The sequence below is a fragment of the Aotus nancymaae genome, unplaced genomic scaffold (genome assembly GCF_030222135.1).
Source record: "Aotus nancymaae isolate 86718 unplaced genomic scaffold, 86718_ANA_hifiasm-v0.15.2.pri h1tg000053l, whole genome shotgun sequence".
Classification (NCBI taxonomy): Eukaryota; Metazoa; Chordata; class Mammalia; order Primates; family Aotidae; genus Aotus; species Aotus nancymaae.
Window position 1 is genome coordinate 902,029 of NW_026988467.1, and position 13,236 is coordinate 915,264.

Genomic DNA, 13,236 nt, shown 5'->3' on the forward strand with positions numbered 1-13,236 from the left:
CCCCTGCCCCCCACCTCCTACTGGGGCTGCTGTTCCTCAGCTTCAGGGTCTCAGGAGGTTAGCAGGGTGATGGGAGACGCCCCTAGCTCTCCTGCACCCTCTGTGTGGAGGAACTCGAGCCTGCCTCGCCGCAGCGCCTGGCCTGTTCCCGCCTGTCCCTCCGCGTGGTGGGCATCCAATGCCTTGTGGGAACGTGGCCACCGCTGTGCCAAGGAGCAGCACAGACATTTCCGGGGTTTTGGACCCCCCGTGCGCCCTGTGGAGCTGGTGCCTGCTCTGTTCCTGCCGAAAGTGAGCCTCTGGGCGGGACAGGTCTCCAGGGCAGGGCCCCTGAGCAGGGAGAAGCCAACCAGTGCGGCAAACGGCAGTTACCAGGTGCCTACTGAGTACATGGGGCTGTGGAGCCGAGGGACTCAGCTGGCAGATGTTCTGGAAGGACCCCTGGCTGCAGTGCTGAGAGTAGGCCACAGGGGGGCAGGCCCGAGGCCAGGAGCCGTCTGCAGACTGGGGCCATCCAGGGGAGGGGGCAGCCCCGCCGGCCAGGTGGTTCGATGCCGTGGGATTCTGGGCAGCATTTGCTGATGGGCTGGATGTGAGGGGAGGGCTGGGGGACCCCATGTTTTCTTCTCTGAGATGAGAACTGCAGCAGGGCAGGGGTGAAAATACCGTGGTCAGCTGTGGCCATAGCCGTGGCTGTGGTTAGCTGTGGCCATGGCCGTGGCCATGGCTGTATTGGAGATGCCTGGCAGCCATTACACAGCTGAGGAAGAGCCCCATGCAGAGGGGAGGATGACGAGCGTGCAGTTCCCGAAGCCCGGTGAGGGAGGGGTGTGCAGTGATCCTGGGGCCTGAGGAGTGTGACCACCTGGTGGCTCACACCCGTGTGCATCAGAGGATGTGGTGGGCTGGTGGTCAGGCGTAGGGTGGAGTTTGAAGGTGGCCTTCAGAGGAGGAGCAGGGAGGATTCCAGGAAGATGCTGAGGTTCCATTTGCAGCCTTGCAGGAGGCTCTGCAGCTCCCCAGGGCAGGAAATGTGGCAGGGTCCGCACGGGAGGTGCGTAAGGAGTTGGAGCCGCACTGGCAGGAGCGGCCACGTGGACACTCAGTTGCTGGCGTGGGCAGGCAGGCTGTGGAGACGACCCACTCTAGGGAGTCCTGGGCATGGGTGCTTACAGTCAGGGCTCTGGGGGTCTGCACGGAGGCAGGAGAGACAGCAGCTGGAGCCGGGCACTGGGCACGTGACATCCAAGATGCCGAGCAGAGGCAGAGATTCGGAGGGGCGGCCTGGGAGCCAGGAGAGACCGGGCACGAGGGGCCAGCTGGAGAACAGAAAAGAGACTGTGGCTCAGCGTGCCCGAGGCTGCTGAGTTCCCAAGGTTTGGAGAGGGCAGAGCCCAACTGGCAATGACTCAGGGGAGAGCTGAGTGCAGCCTGGGCAGCCCCCGCATCCTCCCCAGGCCTTGCGCCATGAAAGACCCGGAGGAGCGGTAGGGCTGGGGTCTCTTGGGGCCAGGGGAGGGGCCAGCTGTCCCAGCTGGAGATCCAGGGGTCAGAGGAGCCACCCCACTCTCCCGCCCGGTGTTCCTGGTACACACCCGCCTCCGGCCCCGGCCACTCTCGGCCGGCTGCTATTCCTGTCCCCGTCATCCTGCATCCCATTGCCCCACCCCCATTACCAGCCTCGTGGGACCCCAACTTCCTAGACCCAAACATAGCTCCTTGTCTTCCCCTGATGGGGAATGATGCGGCATCTCAGCTAGCCAGAAATCCACTCCCGCTTTGCTCAGGCCAGAGTCCTGTAGGCACTCTCAATACCCCTGAGGTCCGGGGAGTCCTGCCTGCAAATGTGCCCAGGGCCCCTGCGCGCCCGCCTCGCACCCGAGGCTCGGAGGCATCTCACAGTTGCTGCCTTTGCTGACGCCCGCCTGTGTTCTCCATGCCGGAGCCAGAGGGAACCCTCGGCAGCCCCGGGTGTCTCTGCTCAGCTCTGACCGCCTCTCCCGCTGTCTCCGCCGTCTCCACCGCTCCGTCTCTCTCTGCACAGGCCCTAGGCCCTTCCTCTGAGTGCAGGCTTTCTGCCCTGCTGGTTCCCAGTATGAAAGCACGCCCAGGCCTGCCCAGCACTAGGGCAGATCTTTCCTTCCTGTAGGGCCACCCTCACTTTTTCCCAAGCCCGTCCACACCTGGACGCCAGCCCTGGCCCCTGTGCCCGGCTCTGTGATTCCGAGACCGCTTTCCATCCCCTGCACGCTCGCTGGCCAGTTTGTTTACTGTTGTTTGTTGGGATGGCCGGGGCTGTGTGCTGGCTGCCGACTCCCTGCACCTGGGAGGGTGCCAGGATGTCAAGCCTAGGAAATGGGTGTGGAGACCTGCCTTTGCGGGAGCTGACTGGGGCCAGTGCACTGAGCGGGAGCTTCTGTCGCTCCTGAGCCCACTAACCGGGAGGGGACGAGCAGAGCGGGCTGGGCCATTCCTAAGCAGGCACGCTGCTGTCTCTCTGGCTCTGGGGCCTCTGCCCTCTGCCTCGATGGCTCCCTACAGCTGTCCTGGGCTACCTTCTCCACCTTTGAGCTCCTGCTCCAATGGCCCCTTGTCACTGAGGGTCATCGGAGGTGGCGCGCCCCATGGCTCATGCTCAGTCCCCACCTGGCATGTGCGGGGAGGGGTCCATGAGGCCCCGGGGAGCACCTGTCAGCAGTGTCTCCAGCGCAGCAGGGGGCTGGTGCGGGCGGGGCCTGAGTCACATCTGCAGATGTCAGGGCTGACACCTGGGTTGGACTCTGGGTGCTGACAGGGGTTGGGGGAGGAGAGAGACGCCTGAGTGAGCTCTGCCTCCCCCCCTCATCCTCCCAGGCTCTCGGCACTCTGGGTAGGAGGGCCTGGACCAGACAGTTTCCAAGTGGTTAAATAACGTCTGTGTGTCCCATGGGCCGCCTCCCTCTCATGGGCAGCAGCACAGGGCCTCATGGGGATTCAGCCTGGACACCCCACTGGGGCCCCCACAGACACTCAGGGTTTAGGCTGCCCGTCGCCTCAACCTGGCTGAGCGGGGCTGGTGGCTCAGACCTCTGGAGGAGGCCTCTCAGGGAAGGCGGGCTCTGACGGGGATCGGGGAGGCGGGGGGCAGAAGCTGAGGAGCATGGAGAAGGGTCTGGGGAGGAGGCAGAGGCGCCATGAGTGGACTCTAGGGTGGTAAGCAGGTGGAAGGCAGTGAGGGTTGAGGAGAGGGTGAGGCGAGGCCCTTGCACCAGGCCATGGTGGTGGCTCAAATGCGGGTCCGTGGAGGCCCAGGGGGCACCAGGCTACCCTGGAGTCATCTGATGATGAGTTCCCTGGGGGTGTGGAGGGAGACACATCTATAAGGCCCCCATGTGTAGCTAGACGCAGAGTGGGTACTGCAGACGGGCTCAGCCGCTGCAGGCAGATGCAGGCCTCACGGTCCTGCAGACACACGCCTGGGCAGCTGCGCGGGGCTTCTGGGGGCACGTTTCTCCGGTGCGAGGTGTGGAAAGTTCCACATGGCCCTGACGGGATTGGGCAAGGCCTTGCCTCAGCCCGGGTGAGAGCAGAGGGTGCTGTGTGCACACTGGCGGGAGAGGGGGCTCCCCCAGACGCATGTCGAATCTTGTTGGCATTTCCATCCGTTTAATCACGGGCTCCGAGAGATGCTTGGGAAGTACCGGTGGGCCGGAGGTCTCGCCCCGGTGGGATGGGCTCCCTCCGCCGGAGCCCGACTGCTTGTCAGTCCCTCACCCCTGGGTGAGGTTGGGGCTCAAGTTCAGACATGCCCGTGAGAGATCAGGGAGTTTGAGGAGTTGCAAACTCTTCAAAAACCCACAACAGTCTCGTCTCAGTATTCTCCAGGGAGCAGGGACCCTGACCTCCTTGTTCTGCAGGGGCTGCGGCCACAGCTCAGAGCCCCGCCCAGGCTGGAGGGAGAAGGCCAGGGGACCGGGGGAGGCCAACTGACCCCTCAGGAGACTCCAGGCAGACCCCTGATGCCAGAGTCCAGCCGGCAAACACGTTGCCTTCTGGAAGCATCTGCTGGGGCCGCCCTGCGTGCGCTGTGGCACCCATGTCTCTGCACTGTCTGGAGCTCCCATACTAGTTGAGGGGCAGAATGAACCGGGAGTGGGAGATAAATGCCGGGAGGGGTGTGGGGAGTGGGGTTGCCCAGGCTGGGGCCATAGCTGGAGAGGTGACAGGAGCCGAGGCGGAGGCGGAGGTGGCGAGGGGCCAGCGGGGCGCCTGGGCTTCAGCTACTGTCCTCACCGCACTTCTCCACGTGCCTCCCTCTCTGACTCAGATCCTAACTCTGATTAGGATCACAGGAAGCTCCGTTTCCACAGAGAAGGGGAACTGCACAGCCAGACCGTGGGCTTGGGCCCAAGTCTCCTGATCCCCACCAAGCCCAGGGCCCCGGGAAGTGGTCCCATCCTTGGGAGCTGGCCCCTGGCCTCAGCTCCCAGTGACCTGGTTGAGAGGGGCTGGTGGGTCAGGCCTCTGGAGGAGGCCTCTTTGAGGCGGTGGACTCTGAGCAGAATGGGGGAGGCGGGGGGGCACCGAAGCTGAGGGGCGTGGAGAAGGGTCTGGGGAGGAGGCGGAGGTGCTATGAGCAGACTCCAGGGCAGTGAGCAGGTGCAGGGTTGAGGAGAGGGTGGGGTGAGGCCCTTGTACCAGGCCACAGTGGGCAGCTCAAATTCGGGGTCCGTGGAGGCCCGGGGGGTACCAGGCTACCCTGGGGTCATCTGGAGTCACCTGAGGTGTGGAGGGAGACGTGTCTACAAGGCCCCATGAGGTGCTAGACAGAGTGGGTGCTGCAGACGGGGAGTGGGCCCAGCGCACGGATACCGGGTGGAGCTGGGCTTGGCCAGGTCTGCAGGGAGGAGGGAGTGAGAGGGAGAGGGCAGGCGTGGAGCGCCCTGGCTGTGGTCTCCTACCTTCTAGTAGGTCACAGGTGGACGTAGGTGGTGGTGGCTTTTGCTTGGCATAGCATTTGGGCCCGTGTCCTCCCTCCCCATCGCCAGGAGTCTTGGGAACAGGAGAGAAGCTCTGGCCGTGACCCTGCAGAGAGGCCTCCTCCAGGCACTGGTGGCCCCTGGCAGGATCCCTGTGGGCCAGGGGAGGTGACAAAGGAGGGGAGCCTGGGCGGGGACCAGGGGGCTGCCTGCTGCTTGCTGGGCCCCAAAGGCAGCTGGCGAGAAGGGGCTCGCCTTTAGAGAGGGTGAAGGGCAGGAGACCCTGGGCATGCCCAGCAGGGTTGACAGCACGTGGCCAGGCTGTTCCTGCAGGAGTGAGCAATTCACAGCCAGAGGCAAAACCATGCATCCCCAGCTCCAATAGAACAGAAACAACCGGCTCCTTTCATTCCTTCCCATCTGGTGGGACCATACCTGCCTCTGCACGGAGGACGCCTCCTCGGAAACTCGCCCGATCCGCGCAGGGCCTGTGCCCACCCGGGACAGTGGAAAGCGAGCCTGTGGCAGCACCAGCGCCCCATGTGACAGGCACTGCTCCCACTTCTTCACACAGTCTAGTCTCCCGAGGCCTCACAGAAGCCCTCAGCCACAGGCAGAGTGCCCTGCCTCACCACGAGGTGACCAAGGCAGAGAGCTCAAGTGAAGACCCGGGGGCCCGCTGGGGCTGGGTGACGGGGCGGGATCTCAGCCCACGTGGCCCAGCTCTGTTATGAGGCTCACTGAGAGGCGGGAGAGGAAGCCCTGGACCTCAGGAACAGCTGGAGAGAGCCTGGGAGGCTTCTGGGAGGAGGTGAGCCTGGAGATGCTGCACAGGTGCAGAGATGGGTGGGGTTCCAGGAGGGGAACAGCAGCAACAAAAGCTTGGGGTGTGGATCAGCAGCGCTGGAGCGAGGCAGGAGACGGGGCTCGCTCAGGAAACCGTGATCGCCGTCTAAGGGGCAGGAGCTCCATCTTTCATGCCTCTGTGCACTCGTGGCAGAGACAAAGGTTTCGGAATGAGGGACTGTGCCCCGCGCTCCTCGCCACCCCTGCTGGGCCCAGGGCAGGGACCAGGCTGGAAGTGCCTTCGCACATCTCCGCGGGATGAGTCAGCCGAAACCATGGTCTTCGGAGACGTGGCCGGAGTCACTGTGAATTTTGCTGGCAGGTTTCTGTTATCATTTCCACTAAAAAATACGTTCCCTTCTGGACAGCAGCTCATCTGTCCTCTGTCACCTGAGGCACAGCCGTGACCACCCGTGCCGTCGCTTTGCGTTCTGTCTTCCTGTCTTGGGCCCTGATAAAAGGTGCTGTGTGGATACCGGGAAGCAAGAGGAGCGAACCAGCAGGGAACAGAGACACAAGCTTGAAAAAATCATGTATTTCCCAACTGCATCTAAAAAATCACTCAAGTGGCCCATGCCTGTAACCCCAGCACTTTGAGAGGCTGAGGTGGGCAGATCACCTGAGGTCAGGGGTTCAAGACCAGCCTGGCCAACATGGTGAAACCCTATCTCTACTAAAAACACAAAAATTAGCCAGGCACAGTGGCTCATGCCTGTAATCCCAGTTATTCCCAGCTATTCAGGAGGCTGAGGCAGGAGAATTGCTTGAACCCAGGAGGCAGAGGTTGCAGTGAGCGGAGATCGTGCCACCGCACTCCAGCCTGGGTGACAGAGTGAGACTTCGTCTCAAAAACAAAAAGAATCACTTGAGATGGTTTACACATTTTATTTTATTTTATTTATTTATTTTTTGAGACGGAATTTCACTCTTGTTACCCAGGCTGGAGTGCAATGGCGCGATCTCGGCTCACCGCAACCTCCGCCTCCTGGGTTCAGGCAATTCTCCTGCCTCAGCCTCCTGAGTAGCTGGGATTACAGGCACACGCCACCACGCCCAGCTAATTTTTTGTATTTTTAGTAGAGATGGGGTTTCACCATGTTGACGAGGATGGTCTCGATCTCTTGACCTCGTGATCCACCCGCCTCGGCCTCCCAAAGTGCTGGGATTACAGGCGTGAGCCACCGCGCCCGGCTGGTTTACACATTTTAAACAGTCAACATGTGAAATGGAAATCTTTTAGCAAAACCACAAAATCCAACTTAATCTGAAAGAGGACAGGCCCCATGGGACGGGAGGTGACGATGGGGCCCGGGGCCCAGCTCCCCTCCAGCTCCTGCCTGGCGAGGGCAATGAGTCTTTCAAGTAATCTCAGCACTTTGGGAGGCCGAGGCTGCCCCCACCCTCCACGTTCGGGGAAGGCAGTCTGGACCCTGGGCACTGCCTGGGCTTGGGGCTATGGCTGATGTGGTGGGTTGTAGCATACCGTGGCCACGTCCCCCAGTGGCTTCTGAAGGCCGCCAGGGCGGGACAGCCCACGTGGGTTTCGGGGTCTGTTTCATCCAACCAGGAGTTTCTGAGTGCCCCCGACCCCTGTGAGCACCTGCCCCCGGAAGCACCTGCTTTTCCCCATCTGTCCCTGTGCCCGGGGCTTAGCGACTGTCCTCTGAGTAGTGAATCTGGATTCCTGTCCCTTGTCCTCGGCTGAGCCTGCCCAGCCTCAGTTCCTCCTGGCTGGATTTTTGTGCCAAGGCGTGGACGTCACGCCTTGTGCAAAGGAGCTTCCTGGACTCTGGTTCCAGGAGGCCTCCCGGGAGAGTCAAAGTCTCAGGGTACCATATCTCTGGACCCTCCCGATCCCCACAACCATCCTATGAAGCGCACGTTGATTGATTTATTTTTCTCCGAGACAGTCTTGCTCTGTCAACCAGGCTGGAGTGCAATGGTGCAATCTTGGCTCACCGCAACCTCTGCCCCCTCCCCGGCACCGTTCACGCGATTCTCCTGGCTCAGCCTCCCAAGTAGCTGGGATTACAGGCACACACCACCACACACAGCTAAATTTTGTTTTGTATTTTTAGTAGAGACAGGGTTATACAGTGTTGGTCAGGCTGGTCTTGAACTCCTGACCTCAGGTGATCCACCTGCCTCAGCCTCCCAAAGTGCTGGGATTTCATCCCCATTTTGCAGATGAGAAAACAAAGGCCCAGGGAGGTGGAGCCATGGACCAAGTCACAGAGGTGGAGCTGGGACTTGGCTCAAGGACTCCTGACCTCAGAGCCCTGCCTGGCTCCCCTGGGTCCCTGGGAGGCCTCCCCTGCCCCTCTCCTGGATAGGCAGAGAGGCTGGTTCCCAGGGTGGTGGCGTGAGAGCATCAGTACACCCAGAAGAACCTACTGTTCTGTGATGGGCAGCCCTGGCCACCACTTCCTGCCCACCTTGTGGGAACCCCCAGACCGCAGACGTCATCATCCCCAGCTTGGCCGACAGTAGGCGCCGGGGGCTTGGACTGGGGGCTGGGCTGAGCTCTCGCTTCCACACGCTGCTCCTCTGCTCTCAGCAGGCCAGGGGCAGGCGGGACCCTCCACACCCTCCTGGGGGGTGCCCAGCTCCTGGGTGGCCTATCCCTCTCTGACCCCTCATTTTGGAGCAAGGTCACCGGCCTGCTGCCACCCCAGGGGCATGGGTTCATCAAACGGTGAGGTCTGGGAACTGTATTGATAACTGTGACTGGCCAAGGCCAGAAAGCAGCCCCATTTACCACTGCCTGCTGCCCACGCCCCGGCCCCCAGCCTCCAGCCCAGAGCTCATCTCCAGCAAAGGTGCCCCCAGGGAGGCCCCCAGCCCTCTGCAGGAGGAGAGACGAGGCCCCGAGTGGGGGACTGCAAGATTTGCCCTGGCAGAGCACTCCGGCCCCCTCCAACAAGGCCCTGGGGCCCCAGTGGGGCCTGGTGCATCCGCGGCCTGGAGGCTGGCGGGAAGGCCACCCGCTGGCACCCTGGCTCCCATGCACTCCTTGGGTCAGGCCCAGGAGCCCTGCACACACATGTAAGCACTTGTGGCCGCCGCGGGCCGGGCGTGTCCTAATTAGCCCACTATCTTGGGAGCTCTTGTTGAAAGCAAAACAAACCAAGAAAGTCCTGGTTTGGCCCAGGTTCCTCCCTGCGGCTTCCGGGGCCTCTGGTCTGGAGAGACCCCGGGCTCCTGTGCAGGCCTGGGTTACGTCCAGGGTTTCCCGCTTCAGCAGCTTGACCCCAGGCAGGAGCCAGGCCCCAGGCAAAGCTCTGCGCCCCCAGACAGGAAAAGTAAGACCAGAGTCCTCTGAGCCAGGTGGAGGGGCCTCTGGAGGACGCCTGGGGAGGCCTCAGTGGGAGGACAGCGACCCAGAAAGCCCCCCACACTTCCCAGACGCTCAAAGCTGCAGCTGCAAAACCTCTGCCACCCACGGGGGGTGTGACAGTAACCACAGTCAGGGCCGGCGTGCAGTTGGTGGGGGGGATCCCGGGGAAGCAGGAGCAGAGGACGGCGTCCCCTGGGAACAAGGACAGGCCGGGTGCCCCTGGGGTGGAGGGGACTTCGGAGGCCTGCACCCCGTGTCATTGAGCCTGAGGATCAGAGAGAACCAAAGTGAGAGGCCAACATCGGGGCCCTGCCCTCGGCTCTGCTGAGGAGCACGGCGCCGAGAGGGCTTCAGGCCTGCTGTCCCAACGCTTCTCCGGGAATCAGGATTTGCACACGGGGCCGCCTGCTGCAACGGCCCGGCTCGCTCCCGCTGGGCTGTGCTGGGGCTCCGTCAGCTCCTCTGCTCTCGGCTCAATGACTAATCCCTTGGCATCGTCCTCAGATCATTCAAGAATGTGGACAAGTTAAAAGATGAACCACGTTGTCGCGGGTCGGCCTCCTGCCTCTCCCACACAAGCGAGGCTCAGGCTCTTTGCCCCACTGCGGTCCTGGTCTCAGGGATGGAGCGGGGACGGGAGTTGGGGGATGCTGCGGCCTGCCCTTGCCTGCTGTCCTGACCTGAGAGGCCTCAGCCGGGCAGTTCTCCGACCCCGGGGTGTCCTTGCCCGGGAGGCTCAGATGAGTCAGGGGTGGGGAAGTCCTGCTGCCCCGAAGCCAGCCCAGGCCCAAACAGGGAAGCCCCTTCCAGAAAGGCCACCGCTGGTCGCCTGGAAGAGAGAGGGCACCACAGAGAGGGGACGGTGGGCAGGCTGGCACCAGGCACCCAGTGGTGGGAGGGCACGTCCCATACTCACTCCTGGGCAGCTGGGCTGGGGGGACTGTCCGCTGGCCGCCAGCTCACTTGCTCAGCGAGTCTCTCGAGCAGCCTCTATAATGACAGCACTGACCGAGGGGGAACCGCGTGTGTCATTCTGCGTTTTCTAGTAGCCGCATTCAAAAAGGCGTAGACGAAATGGCGGGAGTCCCTCGGTTACGTCCCGTATTACCCCAGCTGTGACGGTTCCAGCTGTAATCAGTAGGAAATGATGACTGAGGAGTTTCCGTTCTTTTTGTGGCCCCGAGCCCTTGGAAGTGGGGTGCGCTCACACACTCGGCTCAGCTCTGTCCACACTTCACGCGCTCCCTGGTGTGGCCAGTGGCCCCTTTATCCAGAGCCCTCCGGAGGCTCACGGCCCAGTAGAGGACTCAGAGGTTTTGGGGTACATGTGAGCCTGGCCTGCCAGAGAATGGCTGTTAAGATGCTCCGACTGGGTGACAAGAGAGAACACCTGAGGCCCAGGGGCTGCTCCTGCCAGCGTGGCCAGGGCTGACCCCTCGGACCAGTGACCTCTGAGCCCACACAGGGCTGGGGAGAAGGAGTCATGAGCAGAGCAGCAGTGGAGGCCCCCAGGCGGGGCCGTGGGCCTGCGGTCAGGAGTGCGTCTCGGGCACCTCGGGGGCGTCTTGGGCCTTGGTGAGGAGTCTGGGAGCCGGGGACTCCGGGGCGGGGCCTGTGCTGCACGGCTAGGGCTTGGCACTGCCCCGTGTCACCCCAACCTCCCACATGTGCGGCCGAGGCAGGGCCCATACTTTCTGGAAGGAGCCTGCTGGCAGCTTCCCGGTGCCCAGACAACCAGGAGGAGCGGGAGTGGCCGTTCCACATCTTTCTCTGAGGGGGGCAGTGGCTGCTTCCCCAGAGCCTCTCACAATAGCCCAGGAGCCAGGAGAGGTGAGGGTCACCCCTCCCTGGGATATGATGCTTTATTTTGTCTGGTTTTGTTTTTTTAGACAAAGTCTTGTCCTGTCTCCCAGGCTGGAGGGCAGTGGCATGATCTTGGCTTTCTGCAGCCTCAGATTCCGGGCTCAAGAGATCTTCCCGCCTTGGCCTCCAAAGCGCTGGAGTTACAGGTGTCCCCACCATGATGTTTTTAAGTTGGCATCATGTTTCCAAGGCCCGTCCACGCGGCAGTGTGTGGGAGCTTCCTTCTGTCTTATGGCGGAGTAAGAGGCCATTGTAGAGACACCTGTTTCTCTCTCCGTTTCCCGGTCTGTGGACCCCAGGCTCCTGGGAAGGACCTGTGGTGCAGGGAGTTAGGAAGGTGGTGGGGAGTGTGACAGAAGCAGGAAGGAGGCTGCAGTGGTACTGGAGAGGCGGGCAGGTCCTGTGCTGCGGGGGTCCCCATTCCATTGGTGAGTGGGCTCCCCAGGTTGACAGCTCATGGCCAGCTGAATGGTTCCAGATGATGGCAGCTTTGGCGAGACCTCGTTGTGCCAAGGCCCTTGCAGTAGAGTCAGGGCACGGGTCAGACCTGGCAGCTCAGGCCTGCTGGGAGCTGTCGGCTGTCCTGGGCTGGAGCACCCAGGGAAACTGCCTGCCTGGCCTGTGGTGGCCCTGGGAACAGTGGCGATGGCTTTGATGAGCATGAGTCCCCTGCCTGCTGCCCCTCCGGCATCCCAGGCTGAGCTGCCTCCACGTTGCAAAGCACTCAGGGGAGGACTCAGTAGAGGACTCAGAGAGGACCAAATCTCTGGACTTGCCTGGCGTCCTCCTCCCTCAGATGCTGGAGGGGCTGGAGGCCTGGGGTCCTCATCAGGGACCTCAGTGGATGTGCGCCCTTAGACTTGCAGAGTCCAGGGCCTCTAGGTCAGTAAGCCCAGCCTCCTCTGATAGAGAAGGCCGAGGTGCAGGGAGGGGCTGAGCTGGGAGTGCTGGCCTGGCCCCTGCACCCTCGTGTGCGGGGATGCACCTTTGTTTCTTGGCTTGGAGGGGGCAGGCCAGTGGGAGGGGAGAGTGCGCTCACGGCACACCACAACTTCTCTGAAGAGAGGCACAGGGCAGAGGGACCCCCCCTACACCTGAATCTGCTCCTCCCTGCCCTGCAATCCCAGTTCTCCACCTGGGGTTCTCGGCCTGTGCCCTGCTGCCTGCTGATGACCTCTGTGCTGTCTGCTGGGGCCACTGGATCACCTGGGGCCAATCGTCTTCCCAGCCCCACCCCTCAGTTTCCTCACTGCAAAATAGAGACAACCACGGTGCCCACCGCAGGCGGGGGGAGAGGGGTAAAGGGGTTTGTTTGAGTTACACCTCGGGCGTCACAGGGAAAGAGCTGTTTATGCTTCTGCAGGGAGACGCCGGTGCAGCGCTCCGTGTCACCCTCCAGCATCCGCCCCCGGATTTGGAAGGAGGGTCTTCCCTTCAAGTGAGGCTGCCCTGCCCTGGATCTGAGACACCGAGGCCGGGCCAGCACCCCTCCCTCACTGGGGCCTCCCTTAAGCTCCTGGCAGAGGCTCATCCATGCTGGGGTCTGGGGCCCCACTGAGGGTGGTGCAGGGGACGCACCCACAGGGGTTCCTGTTCCTTGGTGTGTGGTCCTGGTAGGGGAGCTGTGGGTAGGGGCCCAGCAAGAGAACCCCAGGCCAGGGGACAGCAGGGGTGGGGCTTCGCCAGCCCCTGAGCATGGAGCCACCTTTCCAGTAGGGATGAGGCCGTCCACTGGGAGACGAGGCCGCCCACGTGGGAAAACAGGGCCCAGCCACTGACCAGTAGCCCCCACCCTAACCCACCACCTAGAGGACCGGACCTAGCAAGGGCCCAGATCTGGTCCCCAGCACCTCAGGGCGCCCACGCACCCAAGCCGGGTGTGCCCACCCTGCACTCAGGGCCCATCTGCGCCCAGCCCGCCTCCACCACTGCCTGGCTCCCTGGGTCTGGATCTCCCTACTCTGAGCTGTGAGGTCCAGACCCCAGTGCAGGCCCGGAGCATGCAGCAGAGCCCAAGTGGGCATCGGGGCCTGGGAGCCTCCCCCCAGCCCCGAAACCTCCCCTCCTGGTGTGCAAAGAGTCGATTCCGCCCCATCAACGGCTGGGTGGATCCCCAGAAACCCTGGCACCGGGAGGCTGATGGAGGGGAGGGCGAGGTGAATATGTCAGTTTATCCCAACACAAGTAGTGGCCTGTTGGGATGGGGGGGAGACCCGAGGAAATATTTGGGAT

At 62.5% G+C, this 13,236-nt stretch overlaps 1 protein-coding gene across 2 annotated transcripts in view; it reads left to right on the forward strand.

The window, feature by feature from the left end:
- The window catches only part of TP73 (tumor protein p73), a 48,987-nt gene that overhangs the window by 11,565 nt on the left and 24,186 nt on the right, over nt 1-13,236 (forward strand). The gene's annotated exons all lie outside the window — the stretch shown is intronic.